Source organism: Macrotis lagotis, chromosome 1, assembly GCF_037893015.1.
Source record: "Macrotis lagotis isolate mMagLag1 chromosome 1, bilby.v1.9.chrom.fasta, whole genome shotgun sequence".
NCBI lineage: Eukaryota > Metazoa > Chordata > Mammalia > Peramelemorphia > Peramelidae > Macrotis > Macrotis lagotis.
This window is the reverse complement of record NC_133658.1, coordinates 440,017,129-440,044,897: the sequence shown is the minus strand read 5'-3', so window position 1 is coordinate 440,044,897 and position 27,769 is coordinate 440,017,129.

Genomic DNA, 27,769 nt, shown 5'->3' with positions numbered 1-27,769 from the left:
AATTATATGGAAGCAGAATGTCTGAAGAAAAATATACATAAAGAAAAGAGATCAGATCATGAGGCAAAGAAATAAATGATATATTTTTGTCATATTTTCTTAAAAGTGATATGCTTTTTAACGATCGCTTGCTATCAATTCATTTATTTTTTATGTATGAATTATTGTTGTGGTTTCTGATTAAGTTTTGAATTTTGAAATTATTAATTTGAATTGATCATCTGAATAGGGATGGATAATTAATAGTGATTTATTATTACTCAGATCCAATTCACTTGCTTGTCATGTCCATCAATGTCTTTCTCTACCCAAAGTCAGTTTGAAGTAACATTTATAGGAATTTTCAAGTAGAAAAAGGATCATAATTTGTTAAAATACATTGTTATATTAACATTCCAGAGCAATAATCAGTCTTAAACTAGAACTCCTCAGTTCCCTTCTCCACATTTTTCTTAAAGGGTCTCACCTTTTGACTATATCTTAAGGCTTTCTGAATAAAAAGACATCACTTTTCATTGGTGAGTCAAAGACAAATTATGTGTTTTTGTATCCCTGGTACTTAATGAATGAATACTTGACAGGCTATTACTAGATTAGATTTCTTTTCATTATCATAGAATAATGCCTTGACTTGGGACTTTCTCAGACATTTTTCATAGGTGAGAAACTTTGGGTACTGTCCAGCTCTTTGGTGGGTGAGGTAACTTGAAAGGGTATTTGATGGAGGAACAGAAAAAAATCTAGCAGGTGGCTTAAACTAAAATAAGAATGAAAACCACAAGGTCAAACCAGTCACATCACCCTTTTCATTAAAATGTGGGTAGTAGATGTGTATGTCCTGTTTGTCATCATAGCTAGAAATGGATACTACTATATTGCTGTACTGCCCCAGAGAGTGAGTTCTGGGCAGTGGAAGTGGCAATGACATGGTTGAGTAGTAATGCATCCATTTGAGACATATGTTAACTTCAGAGATTGTTTTTTTAAAAAGCATATATAGCTTTTGTAGTATCAGGCCCAGAAAATGGCTAATCATATGAAAACAACTAATTTTCACACCTACTCTGAATTGATTCTTTACTGTTTGAGGACTACTCACAAAGCAATTAATAACATATTATGGGATTTTACTGTGGGTCTGTATCAAGGCCATCAAGATGTAGTGTAGAGAATCTGCTGTTTTGAAAATCATGAAAATGTTACTGAGTTTGGTACTTTGACATGATTCCCATTATCCATGATTTCATAAAATTATCAACAAATGAAGGAAATAAATGACACATCTGGGCTGGTGGTGGAAGGCATCATTTCCAGAAAACACTCATTATCTCATCTGTGGTTCCATGAGATAAGCAGAAGAGGTATGAATATTCTCATTTTATATATAAGGAAATTGAAGCTCAGGTTGAAGGAACTGACTCAGGATCCCTCAGTTAATATGGAAAATTGCAAATTCAAATTGCTATCTCTTAATATTGATCTCAATTCTTTCCATGGTTTCACAATCTCCTTTGGCCAAAGGTGACATATTTCAGTCAAGTTTCAGTTCATAATTCAATTGAATTATAGGTAGCAAACATTTAGACTGTGTTCCCTAGATGAATCACTTAACCTCACAGTGCTCTAGGTTGGTGATGTCAATTCAAAAGGAAAGGGAAACTGCTAATCCATACCACAGGATCCCAGTAGACCCTTTATTGACTTAATTTTAAAATATAATGTTATCTATATTTTATTATAGTTTTTATATAATATTTTCTATGCTCTAGGCAGCTCTCTAAGACTATAGAAAACAGTAAAGCAGAGAAAGTGCTGACCAGCATTGATAATGGAAGTTTAATTCTCAGGCAGTTTGCTATAGCAGTGAAATGTAATATTCATTCTCTATCCCTAATCTAAGGTCAAAATGCATGCTAGAGGTATAAATATGAAACAATATTCCCTCTCCTTAAGTAGTTTATTAGAATCAATTATAGATGAACAAATTGGCAAACATAAACATGATATGGGAAGAATGTGATAAGAATCATAGGAGAGATCCATACAAAGGAGACTACAAAACTTTTGAGGAAGGAAAACATCACTTTTAGCTCAGAGAATGAGAGAAGGCTTCATGGGAGCAGGTGGCATATGAGTAGAGCCTGGCAAGCCAAGAAAGATTTCAACATGAATTGATAAAGAGGAAGCATCTTATAGATAAGGATGAAAAATTTGCAAGTGCATAGAGGAAGAAAAGGGTAGGGTAAGAATAGATAATAGTAGTTGTATTGAAAGTATGTATAGAGAGAATAATATGAAATGAGAATAGAAAAATAAACTTAGAAGACCTACATTGTGCCTGCCCATAGATTTGGATCTAGTCACATGGTTTGATTGAATCTTGAGAAAACTGTCCTCAAGTGAAAAGAGAGGAGGCTCCTAATTCTTCTCTTCAGGTCAACCTAGATACCAGAACCCTCAGAAATATTTAATTATAACTTACCTTTTGACTCATATCAGTTGTCTCCCCAAAAAAGGAAGAGTAAAAAGATACTTGGTGAATAGGATGAATCTGTTATGGGACTAGTAATTTATTCTTACAGTCTTTCTGACTTCAGGAAACAAAGAGATAAGATATTCCATTGTTCTCTGTCTACATATCTTCTGATAGCCTTACCTAAAAGGAGGAAAACATAATTCCATTAGTTCTTTCCCTGACATTGGTCCATTCACGTGGATCAAATCATTAGACAGATTGATAACCTTTTTAAACTCATTTCTTAATAATTATCCAATCTGGAGAGAGAACCATACCCTCCCTATCTAAGTGACTTTGAATTCCTAGCTATCTTTATTCAAACTCTGTCTCTTACAGCCCATTTCCCTGTTATAACCTACTCAGTCTTCCTCCACCTCCCTCTGACATACTTCTTCCACTGTGCTTTTTGGAATGTGTAATCTATGGGTAAGAAACTTGCTTTTACTTTATATATTTTCCTTCCCCACTCCTTTCATTTTCTGGTTCTAACTGAGATCTGTCTCCTTTGTTCCCCTAGTTGTACTTTGATTTGCTTCACCCAATTTATGGATTGAGGTGGAGGAACTGAATCATTCTTGTTACTTCCAGCTCTCCACCTGATACTATTGGTAATTAACCTTTTTAAATTTGGATTTACCATTCAATCAAAATTTGGATAATGGTTATCTGAAAACCTTCAGGTCACTTATCTTTCTTCAATGAGTTCTGCATCTGGGTCATAATTTTCTGCATTTTCTCAACTCATGACCTCAAAGTAGGCGATTTCAACATTCATATTGATTTATATCCTCAATAACCCTAAACACCTAGTTTCTCAACTTAACTCATTACTTCATCTCACCTCAGGTCTACAGAGATCTTTCCATCAACCACAAATACATCACTGTGATCACGAACTCTAAAATTCCCTTATTTTATTAACAAAATATTCTAAGAGGCAATGTTCTGGGCATTATTCATCAATTTATTTGTAAGGCTGTCAATTTATTAATAAACTAAGGTCTGTGGTTTCTCTCAATGACTAATAGGTGCCAAGGGTGTGTCCAAGGCTACCTTAAATCCTGGTATGTTTTCCTGACAGCACATTATTGGTACTTCCCTTGACAAGCAAAATGCAACCCTGATTCGTATGTCTACTTAATGAGGAGGTTGGTTTAGGGTTCACAACTTCTGATTACTTCATCACTGGTGGGGGTGGGTGGGGACAAAGTTCAGGTGACAATGGGGACTGTTCAGGAACTCTCATACTGCTTCTTACAATCTGGGCAAGGGAAGCCACTCTGATCAGGATCTTTCTGACTATATTCCTTTTTTGTATATCAGGTCTCACTAAGCTTTAATGAAGGAGGTAAGGACAAATGAGTCACTTTAGGTAGAATGATTGAATTGAGGCTAACTTCTGGTTCATAAGGTAAACAGAGAGACCTTTGGGCCTTTGGGAGGGACTCAATGTGATCACTTTTTTTTTGCTAGAATGGGAGAGGTCTATCTAAAAGCTAGATGGAAAAATGGGGATTAAGCAAAAGAGTGGGGGGGCAGAGCCAAGATGACAACATGAAGGCAGCATTTCCCGGAAACTCCCCCCCCCCAAAAAAAACTTCAAAAGCCATCAAATTATGACTATAGCCAAATTCAGAGGGGGCAGAACCCATAGAAAGACTGAGTGATACATTTTCCCAGTCCAAGATAATTTAGAAATTCCATGGGAAAGGTGTGTTTCACTGGGACCAGGGGTTGGAAAAAAGCCATGGCCTGCAGCCCAACCCAGCCCTGCACAGGGATCACTAGGAACAGCTTGAAGGGGTGATGAGAGAACTCTGCTGCACCAGAATTAGAGTGGAGTGAGGAGCACTGACCTCAGAGAAACCCTGCAGTGAGAGCATGCAGTGAGAATTGAGGAAACCAGCCTGCACCTCCAGAGTACAGTTCACAGACAATAAGGGGGTCAGGAAGACTGCAGAAATATCTCTGCTCTCCCTGGGATTCTGCTGTTTGTCCAAGCTCAGATCCAGGTTGCAGTTTGGTCTAAGATAGCAGGGGGCCTCCTCACAACTCCAGAGCAGAGGGGAGTGCCTGTAGTCATCTACATATGAAAGCACAGGCAAGAGAACATAAGACGTTGGAGGAATAAAGTTCCTAGTGGGGTGTCCCGAAAAAACCCCCAAATCCTTGGAAGTGCTATAAATTAGTCTTGAGCTGAGGAAATGAGTAAACAACAGAAAAAGAAGAATCTGACCATAGAAAATTACTTTGGTCCCATGGAAGATCAAAACACATATTCAGATGAAGCCAAAATTGAAGCTTCTGTATACAAAACCTCCAAGAGCAATAGAAAATGGGCTCAGACTATGGATGAGCTCAAAAAGACTTTTGAAACACAATTAAGGGAAATGGAGGAAAAATTGGGAGGAGAAATGAGAACAATGCAGAAAAATCATGAAAACTAAATCAGCAGATTGGTGAAAAATGCAAAAAAAAAATACTGAAGAAAATAATATGTTGAAAACTTGTTTAGACCAAATGGAAAAAGCAAAACAAAAGGAAAATGAGGAGAAGAATGCCTTAAAAAGCAGAATTGGTCATATGGAAAAGGAGATAAAACTCTCTGAAGAAAATAACTCCTTCAAATGCAGAATGGAACTAAAGGAAACCGGTGACTTTGTGAGAAATCAGGAAGAAATAAAACTCTTCCAAAAAGCCAAATATTAGAAGAAAATGGGAAATATCTCTTTGGACAAACAACTGACCTTGAAAACAGATCCAGAAGAAATAATTTGAAAATTATTGGGCTACCTGAAAGTCATGACCAAGAAAAGAGCCTAGACTTCATTTTTCAAGAAATAATACAGCAAAATTGAAGCAGAGGATAAAATGGAAATTGAGGGAATTCACTGGTCACCTCCTGAAAGAGATCCCCAAAGATAAACATCTAGGAATATTATAGCCAAATTCCAAAACTCCCAAGTCAAAGAGAAAAATACTAAATGCTGCCAGAAACAAATAATTCAACTACCATGATTCCATAGTCAGGTATTACACAGGATCTGGCAGCATCTACATTAAAGGCTCGTAGGGATGGAATATAGTATTCTGGGAGGCAAAAGATCTTGGTTTACAACCGAGAATCAACTGCCCAGCAAAAGTGAGCATCCTCTTTCCAGGGAAAGAAGTACTTTCAATGAAACAGGGAACTTTCAAACTTACCTGTTGAAACAACCAGAGCTGAACAGAAAGTTTGATCTTCAAGAACAAGATTCTGGTGAAACAGAAGGGATGGATGAGAAGGACTAACTATGAGGAACTTAATGATATTGAACTGTTGGTATTCCTGTATGAAAAGAAGATACTGATAACTCATATGAACTTGCTTATTTATAAGAGCTGTTAGAAGGACCATATTATAGACAGGGCACAGTAAGGAGTAGAATATGATGATATAATATAGTAAAAAGATGGAGTCAATGAGTGATAAAGGGAAGTATTTGGAGGAAGAGAAAGGAGAGGAAGAAGGAGCTAAGAAATTTCACAAAAGAGTCAAGAAAAAGCTTCTTTCTTCAATGGAGTGGAATGGGGGGAAGGCAAGGGGGAATGAGTGAGCCTTCATTCTCATCAGAAATGGCTCGGAGAGGAAATAACATGCACACTTAATAGGCTATAGAAATCTTTCTTACCCTAGAGAAAAATGAGAATAAAGGGATGGGATACGGGGCTTTGGGGGCAGGGAAGGGGGGAATAGGGGACAGAAGAGAGGGAAGATTTTGGGAGAGGCTACTCAGATACAACACACTTTTGGACAGGGCCAGGATGAAAAGAGAGAGAGAGAGAGTAGAATAAATGAGAGTTGGAGGAATAGTATGGGGGGAAATACAGCTAGTAATAGCAACTATGAGAAAAATATTGAAGCAACTTCTCTGGTGGACATATGATAAAGAAGGCAACTTGCCCTGAGAAAGAGCCATTGGAATCTGAACATAGGCTGAAGTACATTTTTTTCTCTTTCTCACTAATTTTGAGGTTTCTCATCCTCTTGGGGGGAGGGGGGTTTATGTTTACTCTTGTAACAAAAGTATTGTAATAATATAAAATAAATAAACCAAAAAAGAATAAAAGAAAAAAGAGTTAGTGAAGAATCTTTAACTACTTTTCTTGCGAAAAAAGGATATACATCCAAATTGAAAGTATTTGTGATACAGTAACAAAAGCAAGTTTTCTACCACTGGAATGATACAGCTCCTCCCTTTCAGGACAGATTGGTTCATTCCTTTTCAGGTTACAGTCTTCCTTATCCACCCATTTCATACTATGTTGAGTTCCCCTGTCTGTCAGGGAATGGATTTGGCTCAGGAGAGAAAAGAAAATACATATCCACCTGGGTGTCGAATACCAGCAGGACAACTGGCAGAACCGGTTTATTGAAAACATCCAACAGTTCTTATAGAAGAAAAACACAAAATTAGTATAGAGCATGAGAACAATTATGTATCTTTGTTATGGGCAGGAATTAACCCAACAGGATGTGACCCAATTCAAGAAGTGTGGAAACAAGGCTTATCAAGAACAGTGAGGTCACGAATGATGCAGTTGTGTTATCAAATCAGAATTCTGTGGAAGCTTTCAGCTCAAGGGTCACTAGAGCTTAGGTTTTTCTGGACATAACTGGCCTCTTGAACCCAAACTTGCTTGAGCAGCCTCTACAATACTACTCCTAAATGTGTTACTTCTCTCTTGTTATTTGACCCATGTTCAGTTAACAAGGCTCTAATTTTATATGGGATGTGTCAGTTACTATGTATGAGGTTCATTAAGCATGTGTGTATAAATTTTAAATTATCTTTTATCATACACAAGACTGGTTACAGCCAGTTCTAGCCCTTGAGAAGAAAAGAGGATCTAAAGACAATGTTGTCTTTATTCTGTTTGGTTGATTTCCCCCCTCCCCCTTATTTTCCTGTTTGAATAACTCTTGCTGTAACCTTTGCTGATGTGGCAATTACATCATGTGGAATCATAATAACAGCAGTTACTTCTTATAATCCCTCCTCTTTTTCTTCAAAAATTTTATGCTTCCACGACCTTTGGCCCTACTCAAATCTTTTTCTCCATTGTTCCATTGGGCATATTATACTTAAATTCATTACTGGGTCTGTCTCTATCATTTCTATTCCAAAGCCATGGATCTGATTCATTTCCCAATCTGATCAAAACGGGTCAGTTCCCTTTGATAAAATAACTCATACAAATATACACAGGATGGAGAAGCTAAGCAATAACAAACTTCTGATTCAGTTTTTCTTTCTTCTGGAGACATCTGATGTTCTTCTGTATTTCTGAGTATGTTCAAAAAATCTTCAGTAAAGTTATTTGTAGAGGTCTTTCTGGTAAAAGAACTTTGTTTTTTTAAGAGCTAGATATTATTTTTCCCCTTTTACTGTTTTATTGAGACCATTTTATATCTCATGTATTTCAATATATGACCCTTCTCCCATGAGTTACATCTTTATTCAAAGATTTTATTTATTTTGGATTTTACAATTTTCCCCCTAATCTTGTTTCCATCCCCCCCCCCAGGAAGGAAATTTGCCAGTCTATACATTGTTTCCATGGTATATATTGATCGAAATTGATTGTGATGAGAGAGGAATCATATCCTTAAGGAGGAAAAATAAAGAATAAGAGACAGCAAAATTACATAATATGACAACTTTTTTTTTTCTAAATTGAAGGTCTTTGGTCTTTGTTCAAAATCCACAATTTTTTTCCTCTGGTTTCCTCCAGAAGTCTATCATATCTAGGTTTTCTATTTACCTCCTTAACTTCTTTCTTGTTTATTTTTTGATTAGTTTTATCTATATCTGAGAGTGGGAGGTTGAGGTCTCCCACTAGTAGAGTTTTGCTGTCTATGTCTTACTGTAGTTCTTTCAGCTTCTCCTCTAAGAATTTGGATGCTATCCCATTGGAGGCATACATATTCAGTATTGAAATCACTTTATTGCCTGTAATACCTTTTTTTTAGGAGGATATAGTTTCCTTCCTTATCTCTTCTAACACTATTTTTGCAACTGCTTTGTTTGAGATAAGGATTGCTACTCCTGCTTTTATCACTTCAGCTGAAGCAAAATATATTTTGCTCCAAACTTTTACCTTTACTCTATATGTATCTTTCTGCTTCATAAGAAGCATATTGTAGGATTCTAGTTTTTAATCCAGTCTGCTATTCACTTACATTTTTAAGGGAGAGTTCATCCCATTCACATTCAAAGTTATAATTACTAACTCTTTATTGCCCTCATATGCTATCTTCCCTCTGATTATATTCCCCCCCCCCCTTTTACACATTATTCACATTCCTCAGTATTTTGTTTCTGAATACTACCACCTTTAGTGTGGTTGCCCTCCTATATCCACCCCTCCCCTTTCTTTCCACTTTCCTTTTTCCCTTTTTTCTGTTAGTTCCCCTATTTCTCTGCCTCCCTGTTTTTGTCCCCCCTCCCCTTTCCCTTTTTAATACTTGATAGGTAAAATGTTTCTTAAGTTAACTGAGTGTGTGTGTGTGTGTGTGTGTGTGTGTGTGTGTGTGTGTGTGTTGGTGTGTAAGTTAACTTTAAGGCAAGTCTGATGAGAGGAAGAGTCAGGTGTTTCTCATCTCTTCTCTTCTTCCCCTCTATTACAATAGGTCTTTTGTACCACTTTATGTAATGAGATTTACCCCATTCATTCTCCTCCATCCTTGCATCTCCTTCTTGTCCCCCTTTTTAAGGAGGTAATGTTTTTAAATCATTCTATCTGAGTCACAGGAAATCATGGGTATCTATCACTTCTGGCTAAATATATTCTCTCTAATAGAGGTACAATTCTCATGAGTTATTATAGTCTTTTTCCCAAATAGGGATATAGCCAGTTTCGTCCCATTGGAAACCAGTCTCATGAATTAGTCATGAGTGTCCATCACTTCTAGCTAAGTATATTCTCTCTGATAGAGTGACAATTCTTCAGAGTTATGAAAAATTTTTTACCATGCTGGGATATAATCAGTTGCATCTTATTGGATAGCAGTTTTTTCTTTACTCCCTTAAAATTTTTTTTTTAACCTTTTCGTGTGTCTCTTAAACCTCCTGTTTGATGTCCAAATTTTCTCTTTTACTCTGGTCTTTTCATCAGGAATAATTGGAAGTCTCCTATTTCGTTAAAAGACCATCTTTTACCCTGAAAGAGAAGGCTCAGCTTTGCCAGGTGGATTCTTGGCTTCATTCCAAGCTCCCTTGCTCTTCAGAATATCTCATTCCAGGCCCTTTGGTCCCTTGATGTTGCTGCATCCAGGTCCTGCATAATCCCTACTATTTAAATTGTTATTTCTGGTTGCTTGCAGGATTTTCTCTTGTATCTGATAGTTCTAGAATTTGGCCACAACACTGTTTGGTGTTTTCATTTTAGGATCTCTTTTTGGAAGGAATCAATGTATTCTTTCAATAACTACTTTGGCCTCTGGTTCTATGATATCAAGTCAATTTTCCATCACTAAATTCTGTAATATTAGGTCCAGGCTTTTTTTCTCTTCAGTGTTTTCTGGAAGTCCTATAATTCTCAGGCTTTCCCTTCTCGATCAGTTCTCGAGGTCAGTGGTTTTGTTTATGAGGCATTTTGCATTTTATTCTATTTTTTGATGTTTTTGGTTTTGTTTAACACACTCTTGCTGTCTCATGAAGTCATTAATTTCCATAGACTGTATTTTTTTTTAAGAGAAGAATTTTCTTCATTTACCTTTTGCAACTTCTTTTCCAATTGGTCAATTTTATTTTTGTAAGAGTTTTCCTTTTGACCAATGGAGGTTTTGAGAGAATTGTTTTCTTGTTGCAAGGTGTTAATTTTCTCTTCCAAATTTTCCAATTGATTTTTTTAAGCTCCTTCCTTATTTCTTCAAGGTAGTCTTTCTGTGCTGGAGAACAGGTCATATTCTCTTCAGAGGTTCCAGGTCTTTTCCTTTCAAGAATTTTTCTATGGACCCTCCTTTGTGCTGGCCTTTGTTCATTCTCCTAAGACCTTGTGTTGGAGAGGGGCTGCTTCACAGAGGTTTGGTGTTGGGGTCCCTAAACGCTTTACTCACTGAGTGTAATATTTCCAGCTGGCCAGTAAGGGGTGCTGGTTCCTTTCTTTGGAGTGTCTGTGACCTTGATTGAGGCCCTCTCCTCTGCCCTGGAGGAAGTAGTTGAAGTTATTAAATACTTTTATCTTTGATCAATGGTGGGCTATACCCTGGGGTGAGGTCATCACTCTCCCTATTCACAACTGAGCTGGTTCTGCTGCTCGGCCTTAGCCTGGGGCAGAAGTTGAGTTGTGATTTTGTTTGTTCTGGGAAGAGGCTTCAGCTGAAATGTAGGTTTGGACCTGAGTTTCTCCAAGTTCTTCCAGACCAGAGGAGCCCAGCAATTAATGTCTGCAGTGATCTCACACTGGAATTCTCCCTCCAGCCCTGCCTACAAGCTCCAGACAGTTAGTGCCACAACCAATGCCTCTGCTTCCTAGTTGGCCTGAGCCCTTGTGGCCGACCAATTAATTTAGATAACCAATTAATTTAGATAACTATGGGCCAACCAACTTAAAATTTCTATTTCTGTTGTTAATATCGATCATTTTACATGATTATAGCAATTAAGTATAAGGATCAGGACCTAAAGAAAAGGGCAATTCTTTTATTCAATTAGCTGTCAGAAGGCATGTGAGTAGCCAAATGCCTTGAGTGAGACATTTTCCAAATGTCACATTTGGGAAACCCAAGTCAGAAAGGGTCCAACCTCAGACCACACTGAAAGGCCACCTTTTCAACTCTTTTTCCCAATGAACCTGTCACCAGTAGTCTTCAAATCCCCATTGGGTTTTCTGGCTTCTAAAGAATATTGATTTTGCTGTTCCTGGTTGTTAGACATAGAATAATGACCATTCAGCAGTCTTATAGGATCTTAGATAGAAAATTCCAAATAATCAGAACTTCAAGTGAGTTCAGCTCACAAGGATTAAATATCAGTTAAAGTCTCAAATTGAATGAAGCAAGAGATTATCACAAAAAATTAAATTTATTTCAATCCATGTTGCATAGGTGTTTTTTGCTTTAAAGCTAACAACAAATGTTGTGGGATATATAAATAAAATAATCCCAGACTGAATATAGAAATAGATTCTTAAAAAAACCCATTTTTCATAACTGTTCTTAAAAAATTCCATATGTAAGAAACATAAAATTCATTGGATTCTAAATAAGATGACATGTGAATTATTGCGCTTCACCAAACATAATGTCTCCATACTTAAATCTTATTTTTTTAGAACTAAGCAAAATAGCAAAGAGTCTTCTTAACTAAGATTAAGATTAGCCTTATAACTTTATGTCTTTTGCATCTTTGTTTTACAAATTTATTTACATTTACCTAAATAAACTCCTATCATTCTCAAAAGAAAATGAGATTCTTCAGGAATTTAATCTTATACATATGATAATTGAAACATTAATGTGATTTTTTTTGCCATGATCTGCAACAAATTTAGATCAAAACAGTAAAATTCTTTCTACTTGCAATTATTATAGGAACTTCAGATACTTCTAATATTAAGCCAAAGACTAACTGATTTGATATTGCTATAAGCAATACCATCAGATTATTAAATTATTACAATGTCTTAGCTTGCACATTTTTTTCAGCTCTGGTCATTTTTTTAAAAAGATTTTATTTATTTTGAATTTTTCAGTTTTCTCCTAATCTTGCTTCCCTTCCCCACCCCGTATAGATGAATGTGATGAGAGAGAAATCATATCCTTAAGGAAGAAACATAAAATATGGGAGATAGCAAAATTACATACTAAGAACAGTTTTTTTAAATTAAAGGTAATAGTCTTTGGTCTTTGTTCAAAATCCACAATTCTTTTTCTGGTTATAGATGGCATTTTCCATCGCAGATACCCTAAAATTGTGCCCGACTGTTGCATTGATGGAATGAGCAAGTCCATTAAGGTTGACCATCACCCCCATGTTGTTGTTAGGGTGTCCAATGTTCTTCTGGTTCTAGCTTGCAGATTCTAAAGTTTAGTAGTCCCTATTACATAAAAAACTTCTACAAAATATTCCTTTTATAAAACTGTTTCTCTTTAAATCTCTCTTCTTTTGTTTAACCTTCAAATAAGAATAAATCTTTAAAGTTGGAACATATCAAACCTAATTTGGTATAACTTTTAACTTTAGTTTCAAATGATTTCACTCTTCCAGTTCAAGTTTGTTCTATTGTGCAAACAAAATCATTAAAAACTATTTCTGTATTAGAATTTGCAAATGTGCAGCAGGTCAGGTTCATTGGTTAGAAATTCTGACTCAAAGTTGATTTATTTCTCAGGGCTGATTAAGTTGCCCAGACTAAATTAACAGGGACTGCAGAAAAGGGAAGTGAGGTTTTGTCTCTGTCAGCTTAACCATTTATCCTATGTTGGGTTATACCCTTTGATCTTTAGAAAATATTTTTCAACTGATTTTTCTTTTAGTTTCTTTCAGCCCATACTCTATAATATTCAAGTTATATAAATATAACTTATATAAAGTATACTAATTATACATTACATGAAACATTAACATTATTTGAAACTTAAAATCCATTACTAATAAAGTGATGCCTTGAACAGTTAAATGTGTGTGTTAAACTTTCCTTATGGGCATTGTAATATATAATATTTAATGTTAACAATAACACTTAACATAGAACTTCTTTCAATCATCCAGTTAACAAATTTTATATCCATGCATATTCCTCTTTTGTTTTAATACCAAATACCAAATTAATTGAAATAAATAAATTGTACCAAATCCAGGTTTATAACAACTTCATTTCTAACATATTCTCTTTGACAAATAATTGGTAGATTATCTTTTCGAATCCTAGAAATTTGCAAATTAACTCATTTGTTATTTTTTTAACCAATGCAATTCTAATCTCTCAAAGTTTAACTTATCAGAACTTTATCATCATTAATAATCATAGCTAATATCATTACTGACCAATATTTCTTAATATAAAACTCCTTAATTTAGTTACATGGATTGCCAGATTACCTTACATAGATCAACACATATAGAATTATTTGATTGAAGAAATAATAAGGTTAGCAATCACATAGCAATTATTTTTATACCAAATATTGCATATTATAGGGATTTTAATTTTCAGTCAATTCACTACCAGAAATTGCAAATGTGATAGTCTAAATCTGTTTTTAAATCATCCCCAAACACTTTAGGTTATACAATCCCAGAAGACATAATTCATTATTTTTTTATTTTTATTTTTTATTTAAGGCAATGGGATTAAGTGACTTGCCCAAGGTCACACAGCTAGGCTGCTAATGAGGCCAGATTTGAACTCAGGTACTCTAGGGCCAGTGCTCTATCCACTGCACTACCTAGCTGCTCCAGAAGACATAATTTAAACAAGAATCTATAAGTAAGTATTAAATCACTTTTTTCCCAATAGAACTTTTTAGTAAGCTGCCTCCTAATTCTTTGGTTTAAAATAGTTCTTGCTTAATGTGAGGTATTTGTTCCTCCAAAAACTAATTTTCTATTTTCTTACATTTACATGACAATAGCCACTTCTGCTTGTAATATTAGTCTATCCAGCCTCTTGAGGTTGGATCTAATAATTTTGATAAGAAGGCCACTGGTCATCATTGTTCTCCTCAGGTCTGAATAAGAACTCCCAATACCATTTCCTTACCCATAGTTACAAACAGATGAAATGATTTGTTCAGTGAGAGCAGAACTAATACTGGAGACTGAATCAGTACTTGTTTCAATTCTCTGATTGTTCCTTCTCCTCTGGGATCCACTGGGGAGTATTTGGTTCCTCAATAATTTGAGGTATAATTTCTTACTTCTCTGGACATAAGAATCAGTTCATAATCTACACAATATCCAATCAGATCTCTTTTATTCTTTATAAGGGGAAAGTTAACAATTCCTTTAATTCTTTTAAGAAGAATTCTCCTCTGCCCTTCATTAATTAGATAGTCTGGGTTTTTAAATTTTTTTAATATATTGAAGTTTTCAATCCTTGTTCCCCTAAAAAGTTCAATAGGGCATTGGTGGCTGTTGCCATCTTCTTAGACAACCAGATTTATTTGTTTCTCACTCTCCTCACTGAAGATCACAATACTATACTTATTTTGTGCCTTTTAATTTCAGACCAAATTAATCTCTATTAATCTCTCCTCTGATGGGACAGGCTCTCTGGTCTGTCTGCAAATTCTCAAAGAAAGTTTAAAACTTAATTTGTATCTGCAGAGAGAACTGGGGAGAGTGACTGTAGGCAGCCCCTCTCTCATTCTACAGAGAGTAAAGCAGATCTTTCTAGCAGCTTACACACTTAGCGTCTCTTCAACTTTAGTCTAATTCTGATAAATCATCTACAAAAACTTTTTTTCATCTTACTTCATGTCTTGAAGAATTTGTATCTTCCTTCCTATCCAGGACTGTCTGGAGGGACTTTCACCCCGGGTTTCCACATTAGTCCTTGGGGCTCACTTTCAGGTTTTCCAAGGACTCCTGCCTCATCACTCTTTCCTCTATCTGCTGCTAGTTCTATTTTCTTAACAAAATGGCAGCCCTGGCAATAAGAAAGGGAGGAAAGGAGCTGGACATGCTGACCTTGCTCCAGAACTGAACACAGAAAGGTAACAAGCAGCTGAAAAGGCCAACCTAGACACAGAGAAAGGACTATTTAACACAGAGATACAAATACACCTTATTCATCCATCTTTTGAGTTTTCTTTTTACCCTTTCTCCTAGTACATGTACTACTATCCTGATATTCTCCCCCTGGGACTTTTCTGGAGGTTCATCTGACCCTTATTTTCCTATTCCCTTTCTTGCCTATTTTGTCAGAGCTTTCCCATGATCTTGTTTCTTTTCCCTGTCGTTCATCTCTGAATTCAGAAAAACCTTGAATTTAGACTCTGCCCCATGCTGTCTGCACTCTTCAGACACTCACATACTCAGTTCTCTGAACCTTGCAAGATTTTTCACTAATAAGGCAAAATAATGAGTCCAATTATCTTACCTCGGGGGATTTCAGGGGTCTATTGACATTCTTTTTTATTTTTAGATACTATTGTTTTGATTCCTGGCCTCCCACCTTAGGTTTCTCTCCTCTGAAGATCCCCCACCTGGGCCTGGTCCCACCTAAGTATTTTTGACCAACAAGGTCTCTTTACCTTGCTCAAGGCCTTCTGACTTTTGGGTCCTCTGGTCATTGTTGCTCACTCTTTGTGGCCCAAGACTAAAACCATAGGGTTCAGAGGACACACGACTGATGCAGCCCACAGGGGAAATCAGAGATTCCATAATGAGACAGGAGCTCTTCCCTGGGTTCTCCCAGGTGGACTCAGGGCAGGGAACTTCACAAGTCTGTATGGCACCAAATTGTTAGAAACAAAGGCTCCAGTGACCCATCTGTTGGGAACTCAAGGTCAGTAATAAAACTAATCTCCAGTGAGTGAAGAATCTTTAATTACTTTTCTTGCAAGAAAAGTACATACTTCCAAATAGAATATGTGTGTAATGCAGAAGGAAAAGCAAGCCCCTCCCTTCCAGGCTGAATTGGTCATTCCTTTCCAGGTTACAATCTTCTTTATCCATTTCATACTGAAGTACAATATTAGTATTTGTGTAAGCCCTGTATAAAAGTGGTCCTTGACACTTTTCTGGGCCCCAAGAAACTCTGACTGAACCCAAATGGTTTCTGGGTTCATGAGATATACCATAAATTTGTCTGAAACTTGCAAAATGCTCTTGTTAATCTCATTAATCACTTTGCTGTATCTGTAAAATTCCTCCTTTCTCCCAAGACTGTCTCCCCTTCCCCTAGATGCAGCTGGCACCATAAGATAGTAATTCCACTCTCCTTAAACCTGTTGGAAGCCTGTGAATATGTGACTCCCTCTGTCTCGAGAAACATGTTAAGACATAAAGCAAGATCTATACTAAGCCATATGTTTGCATATGTCTATAATAGTCTGACAAAGGAACTATATCTAATTGCTATCTTTGCTTCTGTATCCTGCTTGTTCACAATACCCTCCCCACAAATACTACAGAAGCCTTGTTCTCTGGACACTCAGTGCTATGTGCTTTGAGGAGGTATCGCCATATAGTCATTGGTAATAGATTGTACTCCCCAAAATTCATAGCCTGGTCTCCATCTCACTCTTTGGGTTTACCATTTGGAGGTCCCAGTGAGATGTGACATTTTGGGTCACCACATGAGACCATGAGAGCTTCGAGTTTAGGTTCAAATGGACTGTCTATCCCTTTCTTAGGGGAGCCGGCCCCTGAAGATGTTCCAGGGCCCCAGGACTAGGTAGATGAAGTCCTAGTATGAACCTCTTCTCGAGTGAAATCCCCCCATTCAGCCCAAGTGGAGATCTTGTTACACCTCTGGAGGTAAGCTTGTTCTGGTTCTGAGTCTAGACATTTGGTTGAAGGGGAATTCCATATCAGACATGATGTCCATGTCCCCTCTTTTGGATACTCTTTGTGATAGCAAGTAACACATTTGGTTGGCCTTTGGGAGGGAGAGATTGTCAGATACAATGTTGAAATCTCCCCTTATGGCAGTCCTGAGTCGTCAGGAATTTGCCATTGGCCTGTGTTTATTGATATATGTTGAAATTATCAGTTTGGTAAATTCTGTTGTGTTTATGTAATCTGCTTGTGCATCATCTGTCTTTATGGGTTTAAATTGTCTATTTACTTATGTGTTTGGTTCCTCTATTGATTTCTTAAACAGGGGAAAAGGGAAGTCAGAAGATTTCCCCTAAAGACTTCCTTGGGTTGCCGCATTTAAATTGCTGTTCTTCACCTGGATTTTTAGGCAGTATTTTTAGGGAGCTCTCATTGTCTCTCCCCTTAAGCCTACTTTCTGCCTGTGTTACAGTGGGTAAGTAATGTGATCCCTCCCTCCTCATGCCTGGGTTTCTCTTGAGCACTTCCAAGAGGGATTTTTATTTTTATTTAAAAAAAGAATGGATTTTGATGTTAAATTGACTGAGGACAAACTACTCACCCTGTTATCCTACCATTATGAGAAGGGGCTCCTATTTCTTGTTTTTGTTCCCTTCTCTTCCCCATTCTCTGTGATTCTGTGCTACCATAATGTTTCCCCCTCCCTCTTTAAGAAAAAGGAGAGAGAGAGAGAGAGAGAGAGAGAGAGAGAGAGAGATACTTCAGGAAGAATTAGCAAAATAAGTATTAAAAGGGACCTTATTCTGAATTTAAAGAAATAAGAAAGAGAGAGTGAATATTACCAAATATGTTAAACAAAGAAATTATAGAAAGAAATGCTATTTTAATTTGAAAAAGTTGTGAGAAAATAAATTTCAGAAAGACAAGAGAGTCAGATTAATCCTAAAGTATACAATGTGGTTACCAAGATATGCCAGTATAGGGGAAACTAAATGATTAATCTTTTTTCCCCAGAATGCTGTGGTAACATTAAAGCTTCAGGAATTTATCAATATAGATTCTGACAATGTTATTTATTACAGAAAATTATGAGGCCTGTAAGGATTTAAGAATAGAATGTCAACCCCACCCCCTTAAAGGATTGTTCCTATATAAAAGTTATTCCCCTTCCTCTATTTGAAGAAGGGGGGCAGGGAATATTCTAATTAGGCTAAGGGATTTTTGAATGACTACCTTCATTGTTTTAGCAGCTATAATCAAGAAGTGTTAAATATTAAAACCTTGGAATGGAAAATGTATTGTGAAAAGTGGAATCATATCTGGGGTTTATATACAGCTGTATAAGCTATGTGACTAGTTCAGAATAATATGAACTAAAGTCAAGAAGAGTTAATGAAAAGGAATGGTGGAACAGTATATTGAGGGAAACTGTGAGCTGTATAGTCTGAGTCAGGGGTTTGGAAAGAACTGGAAAGAAAATCCAGACATAGAGACAGTTGGGTTTTTTTTTTTTTGAGCCATTTGTTAAGTATAGAAATTGGTTAAAGCATGTAGACAGAAGGTTTGAGTAGGTTTGACTTTGTATACAAAAGATGGATTTTAGGAACTTTGGAAAATGGTTTACAAATCATTGTAAGTAAAAAAGAAAGCATAGAACCGTAAATCTATAGGAAGATATGTATTTATATGAGGTTGGTGTGATTTAAAAATTGCATTGAACTGCCACATTTTGCAACATTTGGTAGTGAATTGATTGGAAAAGTAATAAACCTCACAATGTGAAAAGTTTGATATGAAAGCAATTGCTAGGTAAATGTTAATTTTATTATGTTATTATTGATTCTATAATGTGCTAATCTAAAGATACATGCAAATTGAATTAAAGGGTTTGTAAAAAAAATTTGGGTTTTGATTCTGATGTTTTATGGCCCCTCCAGAGTATGGGAGTCAGGACAGACTTGTGAGTTATGTGCTCTTAATCAAGATTTAGAATTACTAAACAAGAGAAGGTAATATTTCATGTATTTGGCAAAAATCTGGAATAAGTAATGATAAACAGTAAAGGTAAAGAATTAGTACAATTACTTTGACATCTCAAATTGTGGGGAATCTCCAATTCCCAGAACATAACATTCTATCTAATATTAAGAAATGTTGGTCAGTGAGGATAGAAAGCTCTTATAAGTGAGAGCATTGAGAAGTTAGAATTGCACTGATAAAGATAAAAAGAATTTGCAAACTTTTTAGGCTTTTGAAAAGAAAATGATTTAAGGCTAATTTGAATATGACTTTTGGAATTTAAGAGAAGTATAAAGAAAATCTTGTAGTTATAAGAAGGGATTTTTTTTAGCAACAATTGGTCTTAAGAATTCTTTTGTATTTTAAAGTTTTAGGGAGTAAGGAGAGATACATGTAATTGAAATATGCTGTGTACAATTAGTAAACTTTGTATAAGAACAGTTTAAGCCATAATTTTTGAGACTTTAAAATTGTTTTGTAAGAACAAATTATGAATGAATTGAAGTTTCATCTATCACTATCTATATATCATTTGTAAAGATTTTTATGGGAAAAAAAACTAGAGAATACATTGCCAATAGGTTATATCTCTCAAGGCCTTTTTGGCCCAGAGAATTTGTGAAAGGCTTTGTTTTTCACCTCATGTTTATGAAAGGGAATATTGATATGTAAGATCAATATAGTTTATTTATTATCTGTTAAAAGAGGAAATTATAGAGGAAATTATACATACAACTGTAACACTGTCATGGGTAATAAGTGTACATTGGGCTTTTGAAATTATTGTGTAAAACTAAAATTCATAGAAGATCTTATTTTTTGAAAATAGAAGTGGATTTGCAAGAAGAGATAAATAAGCTTATAAAGCAAAAATTCAGAAGAGGTTTGTGTGTAAAAGATATTTAACTATAAGGTTAATTTTAAGAGAACCTATTGTTTTATGTTGCTTTAAGAGAATGAGATGTCAGCATGAAAACCTTATGTTTCAAGTAGGTTAAGAATTTAATGTTTAAATTTTAAAGAAGTAAAATTGCACATTTCTTCCTTCAATTAAAATTATGTAACCCTAATTAGATGACTTATCAATGAGTAAGATGATGAAGAGTGTTATCAAATATGTGATCTACTTTTGGAAATATAAACTCTTTTACTGTCATGATGCCAAAGCCTGGGTGGTGGGATTTAGGGCATGGAAGTATTTTTGTATAAGAAGCACTGGGGAGGAATAGGTACAAAATAGGAGATCTTAGCCCCTGAATTCCCAAACCCCATTCCCCCACCACTGTCACCAGGCCCTGTATGTTCGCCCTTGGAAGATTCTTTCGCTGAATAAAAAGGGGAGGAGAAGGCAGCAGGGGGATGGTTGAGAATTGGCAGAAAAACTTTTATCCCAGAAGCAACAGAAAGAGAGACAGTTAAAGTACCTGCAGCAGGTTTTGAGTATTTCTTGGTTTTTGTTGACACATTTTCAGAATGGGTAGAAGCTAATGAAACAGCCTTGGAAGTAGTTAAAAAATTCTGAATGAGCTTCTCCCTGATTTGGCCTCCTGCTAGGAATTAGGTCAGCCTTTACAGCTAAAATCTCTCAAGGAATACTCCAGATGCTGGGGGAACTTGACTGCTTTTTGCATGTTTAGAAAATAACCTAGCTAATGTATTCTGATGACAGGGACACTCAGAATAGATATATGTGATATATGTATAAGGAAGATAGCTGATTGATTGTGACCCCCCTCCAATCTAGATTGTGAAGTGGATTCACTTAGAGATCTAATTAGGTAAAACAACTATTTTAGATCATGGGACTTTTAATCAATTTTCTTTTTTATATCAGATACCAGGATGGTCAGCAAGAGGAAATGCTACTGGGTAAATGTCATGTTCTTGCAGCCAGGGAAGCCAAGATGTAAAGTGACAGGGATGTGCAAAGGGGTGGCTTCTCAGTATGGCCTGAGGTTGAACCCTTTTGACTTGATTTCCCCAAAATGATATTTGGATAATGTCCCACCTGGAAGAATAAATCTGGCCTAAGACATTTGACTACCTACATGACCTCTGCCTGGACACTGATATTCAATACTTATATCTATAAGGAATTTTTCCTTTGATTTCCTGGATCTTTATGGTTGCTAAGCAAACCAGAAAAATAAGTTTTAGGTGAATTTGATCTAATAGCCAGAGATAGGTTAGGTGTCTTAGGTGTGTGGCTCTGACATCTGCTATTAGCTACATGTTAAGATAGGAATTAAGTTTCTTTAATTTTAAGAAGGGATATTTAGGTAAGAAGAATGGGAAATTCTTAGGATAATTATAGTTTTAAGGCCTAGTAGAAAGGAATATGAGTCAGATAAGAATATCAGGAAAAAGAAAATCAATGGTATATTTGGGGATATTTTGGAAAAATTTCATTTTGGTTAAGAGTGAGCCATTATTGTAACAAAAGCAAAGGCTAAGATTGTTTTATTTTTAAACCATGTGCTCTGTACTTTTTGAACTAAGATGATTGTTAAATGTATATGTTATAAGCTTAAGTCAGGATGACAATTCTCATTGGTAGTTTGCTCATATAGAAAAACACTAATGGAAGTTTATTGTGTTAAAGTGAAATATGTGCATCAACACGCTAATGAAGCAAAATGTAAATAAGCTCCCTTTCTTGAGATGAAAACCTGTGTTTTGATCTGAGTAAAATGTAAAGCAGTTTCTTTACCAGAAGACAAAGTCTCAGCTAGTCACCTGAGCTGGAGAGGACTTTTTGGAACAGATTTAGAAGATGCAGAAAGACATTGGATGTCTCCAGAGGAGAAGAGAAGAGAGGAGAGACACTAGATCAGTTCATCTCCACCATTTCTCACCTATGTATATATTGTGTATTCAGGGGATCTGTTTTTGTAACCTCCTCTTGATTCTGCAAGTGTGAGTTACCCCTACTTATGCCCCTCTCCTTATGAAAAGGAAGAGGAGAGGCAGGGTGGAGATGTTCTCCATGGAAAGAAAAGGAGGGAGATTCTTGGGTGGCATGAATCTGTATGCCCTGTCTAAGGAAAGTCTTATCTCTGATTTAGCTGGACTGTACAACTTAAAGAGATAGGTGGATTGAGATGTAATGATGGTTCCTGGATCCCTTGTAAAGATGCCTATAGTTCATGCTTACCTAGGTTATGAAGATGATAACTCAAGGGTTTGAGTTATTTTTGAAAGTGAAGAATGAAGTACAATATTAATATTTGTGTGATCCTTGTATAAAAGGGGTCCTTGACACTTTTCTGGGCTCCAAGAAACTCCTCAGATATATAACTATGGTTAGGTGTCTTTTGGGTTTGAGAACATTCTGACTGGACCCAAATGGTTGACTCTGGGTTCATGAGGTATACCATAAATTTGTCTGAAACTCGCAAAATGCTCTTATTAGCCTAATCATTTTGCTGTATCTGTAAAATTCCTGTTTTCTCTCAAGACTGCCTCCCCTTCCCCCAGATGCAACTGGAACCATAAGATAGTAAATTCCACTCGCCTTCAACCTGTGGGAAACCCGTGAATATGTGATTCCCTCTGTCTTGGGAAACATGCTAAGACAAAAAGCAAGATCTATACTAGGCCATATGTTTGCATATGTCTGTAATAGTCTGACATATATCTGACTTCTCTCTGCTTCTGTATCCTGCTTGCTCACAATCCCCCCCGCCCAATACTACAAAAACCTTGTTCTTTGGACGCTCAGTGCTATGTGCTTTGAGGAGGTATCCCCACATAGTCACTGGTAATAAATTGTATTCCCCAAAATTCATTGGTAATAAATTGTATTCCCCAAAATTCAAAGCTTGGTCTCCGACTTGCTTTTGGGATTTAACAATACTATCCTTAGATATGTTATCCCTCTCTTGTCATGTGACCCATGATCAGTTAATGAGGTTCTAATTTTATTGGGAGTGTCTCAGTTATTATGTATGAGGTTCATTACGCATGTGCATGTGTGTGCATGTGTGTGTGTGTGTGTGTGTGTGTGTGTGTGATTTTTAAATTAACCTTTAACCTACATGAGGGCCAGTTCTAGCTCTTGAGGAGAAAAATAGGATCTAGAGGATGTTGCCTTTATTTTGATTAGTCTACTCCCCCCCTTATTTTTCTGCTTGAATAATTCTTGCTACAATCTTTACTGCTGTGGCAAGAATTACCTCATATGGAAGCATAATAACAGTTACTTCTTATATTAACTTTCCTCATTTCACTCTTTGATTCACTGGGACAGAATCTCCTCAATGAATCACTAACAGGTGAAATGATTATAAATCTCAGGAGTGACTCATCAGAATACAACAAAACCTGAAGGTACTAAACAATTCATCTAGAGTTTTAAACTATGAGACTTAGGTGTTTTAACATGATGGTAAGAGGGAGAAAAGACTAAGTCATTGACAGGAGTCATTGGGTGTAGTCCCCTTCCACAAGTAAACCTTACAAAGAAGAGAGGAGAATGGGGGTGGGGGAAGTGAGAGAAAAGGGAAACAGTCTTTTTCTTAATTCATTTTCATTGTTCATTCCATCAGTTCATCATATCTTAGTGTGCAGACTTTTCATGCAACTCTCCTGAGAACATCTTCTACTATAGTCATTTCATCTTCTTGAAATCTCTATTCTGGAATAGACAGTTCTCAGAGCAGCTTTTCTAGTAAATCTTCAGTTCAGGTGAATGAGATATCCCCTGTCTGTTAAACTCTCTTGCAAATAAGATATCAGTATAATTTCATACAGAACTTTTGATTTTGTTTTTCTAATAACTAGGTTATATGGTGAAAAGTGGTTAGAGTCTTAAGACTCTGATCTCATTAATGATAACATTATATGAATAAAATCAACTAAGGAACTCTTATACTAGAGAATTTACATTTTTCTGTAGTCCTTACTGCCCCTATTTTTATCTAAATCAGTTACTTGATTGGTAGATACCTGTCAACAACATAATGTAGGAAAAATCTAAAAGAATATGATAACATGACTTGTAAAGTGAGTTCATTGGTTGAAAAATTGACATTTCTAATGTAGATATGTAAGCTAAGATTTAAAAGTACCTTTTAAATTGACATAGATGCTTCCATCACTCTTCTAGTCAGATTCTAGTCACAAAGAGAAGAAACCAGTTTATTGATGGAAGCAATATATAAAGCATATATAAAGTTCTGAGCCCAGCTTTAAGAACTTATTGTAAAAACATTAAGGTTTTCGTATTCCATTAGAAACACATTTAATCTATTTTCTTTTATTTTTTCTATACAAAGATAATTTTCAACATTGATTTTTTGGTAAGATTTTGAGGTTTCACATTTTCCTTCCTCCCTTCACTCCTCCTTCCCATGACAGTGAGTCATCTGTATGGGTTATATATATACAATCATATTTAACATATTTCCATTTTAGTCCTGTTGTGAAAGAAGAATAAGAACAGAAGAAAAACAATAAGAAAAAAACATAAAAGCAACTTTAAAAAGTGAAAGTAGTATGCCTTGGTCTGTATTTAGTCTCCATAGTATTTTCTCTGGATGTGGATGAAATTTTCCATCACAAATCTTTCAGAATTGTCTTTGCTCATTGAACTGCTGAAAGGAGTTCTATCATAGTTGATTACTGCATAATGTTGCTGTTTCATCTCTACAATGTTCTATTGGTTCTGCTCACTTCATTCAGCATTAGTTTATGTAAATTTTCCCAAGTTTTTCTGAAATACATCTGCTCATGATGTTTTACCGAATATTCCATCACATTCATATAGCTGCTATAAATATTTTTGTATAAGATCTCTTTGGAATACAGACCTAGTAATGGTATTGCTGGATCAACATGTATGCACAGTTTGATTGACTTTTGGGCATAGTTCTAAATTGCTTTCCAGAATGGTCAGATCAGTTCACAATTCTACAAGCGAAGAATAAGTGTTCTGATTTTTTCACCTCTCCAACATTTATCATTTTCCTTTTTTGTCATACTAACTAATCTGATAGATTTGATGTGGTACCTTAGAACTGTTTTAATTTGCATATCTCTAATCAGTAATGATTAAGCATTTTTTCATCTGAATATATATGGCTTTAATTTCTTCATCTGAAAATTGCCTATTCATAGCCTTTGACTATCAGTTGTGGAATGACTTGTATTCTTATAAATTTGACTCCGTTCTCTATATAGTTTTAGAAATGATTCTCTTATCATAAACACTAGCTATAAAAATTGTTTCTCAGCTTTTTGTATTCCTTCTAATCTTCATTTAGTTGTCTTATTTGTGCAACCCCTTTGTAATTTAATGTAATCAAAATTATCCATTTTGCATTTTGTAATGTTCTCTATCTCTTGCCTGTGATCTGTTATTTTCTCAAAAAATTTTTACTCCAGCTTTTCACTTGAATTGTTTAGTAATTCATTTTTAACTGCTCATTGTCCACTTAGGAGCAGCTAAGACTTTAATCCTGAATGTGAACCCATAGGTAACAACATTCTTTGTAAGCAGATGGCCTCAACATCTAAGTGTAATGACCATGTACATGGATCTCCCTAAGAGATGCTTATTTTATTTCAATTGTAATAAAAAGGTCTTCTGAGTAGATGAAATGAATGAATTTCAAATTGCATCAAATGAGCTTTCTAAAATAAAAATATGTTGACTCTTTAGGCTTTTTATTATTTATTAATGACTTATAAAATAATAAATAAAAAATTTCTTTTCTTCTAATTTCATTTTTGTTTGTGCAAAACCTTTTTAATTTAACATAATCAAAATTATCTATTTTACATCATGTAATACTCTATCTATGGTTTGACCCTAAGTTCTTCCCTTCTCTATAGATTTGATAGGTAAAATAATCCTTATCTCTTAATTTGCTTATGATATCACCTTTTATGTATAAATTATGTAGTCATTTTAAGTTTGTCTTGGTATATATTGTAAGATATTGGTCTATCCCTAGTTTCTGCTTCACTCTTTTCCAGTTTTCCAGAAGTTTTAGTCAAATAGTGAGTTTTTATCCCAGAAGTTGGAGCTTTTGGATTTATTAAACAATAGATTACTATGGTCATTTATTACTGGGTCTTGTATACCCATCTATTCCACTGATCCTCTATTTTATTATTTTCCTCTATTGTCCACCAGTCTTTCTCTTTCTTAGCCAGTACCAGATAGTTTTAATGATTATTATTTTATAATATAGTTTGAGATGTGGTACAACTAAATTGCCTTCCTTTAATGTTAATTTCCATTTATTTCCTTGATATTCTTTATCTTTTGGTTTTCACAAGAATTTTATTAACTTTTTAGACTATAAAGTACTTTTTTTGTTTTTTTGATTAGTATGACACTGAATAAGCAAATTAATTTAGATAGAACTGATCAGCCTATGCATGAGCAATTGATTTTTCCCAGTTGTTTAGATTTCTTTTGAGTTATATAAAAGTAGCATTTTTAAGTTAAAAGATATGCATAGTTCCATAGTCCTTTGGGCATAGTTCCAAACTGCTCTACAAAATGGTTGAATTAGTTCACAACTTTATCAACAGTGCTTTTTTGTCTCAATTTTCCCACATCCCCTCCAACAATTGTCATTTTCCTTTACTGTTCTATTAGCAAATCTAATAGGTTTGAAGTAGTACCTCATAAGTGTTTTAATTTGCATTACTCAAACAGTGAGTTAGAGCATTTTTTCCTATGGCTGTAGATAGCTTTTATTGTTCCTTCTGAAAACTGTACATATTTTTGATCATTTATTAATTGGGGAATAGCTCTTCTTTTTATAAATCTGATTCAGATCTCTCTACATTTGAGAAATGAGTCCTTTATCAGAGAAATTGGCTTCAAAAATTTTTTCACAATTAATAATGTATTTCTCTCCATTCTATTTTCCCCATTCATTCTTTTTTCTCTCTCCTTTCACCCTATCCCTACTCAGGTGCTTTGATTCTGACAACCTTCCCCCCACCCCAATCTACCCTCCCTTCTATCACACCCCCTCTTCTTTATTTCATTCTCTTCTCACTTTCCTGCTGGGTAAGATATATTGCTATGCCCAATTAAATGGTTTATGTTATTCCCTCTTTTAACCAGTTATGGATGAGAGGAAAATTTACTCACTCCTTATTTCTCACTTTTCCTACTCTACTGCAAAAGCTTTTTCTTTCTTCTTTTATTTGAGATAATTTACCCCATTCTAAATCTCCCTTTCCCTTTCTCCCAGTACATTCCTTTCTCACCCCTTATATTTATTATATTTTAGATAGCATATCTTTATATTCAACTCACACCTAGGTCCTCTGTCTATATATACTCTTTGTAATTGTCCTAATAATGAGAAAGTTCTTATGAATCACATGCATCACTTTCCTATGTTAGGGCTGCAAATAGTTTAACTTTATTAAGTTTCTCTTTCCTGTTTATCTTTTTATGCCCCTTTTGAGTCCTGTATTTGAAAGTCATATTTTCTATTCAGCTCTGGTTTTTACATTGAGAGTACTTGAAAGTCTTCTAATACATTGAGTATTCATTTCCCCCCTTTCTCATTCCTTAATTTTACTTTTTTTAAAAAAGAGGTATTATGATTTTATAATTTATTTTCAACTCATTATATTCAACTCATTCCTAGGCCTTCTGTCTATGTATACTTCCTCTGATTCTTCAATGTAGATGTTACTAAATCTTGTGTTATCCTGATCATAACTCCATAATAGTGGAGTTGTTTCTTTCTAGCTGCTTGCAATAATT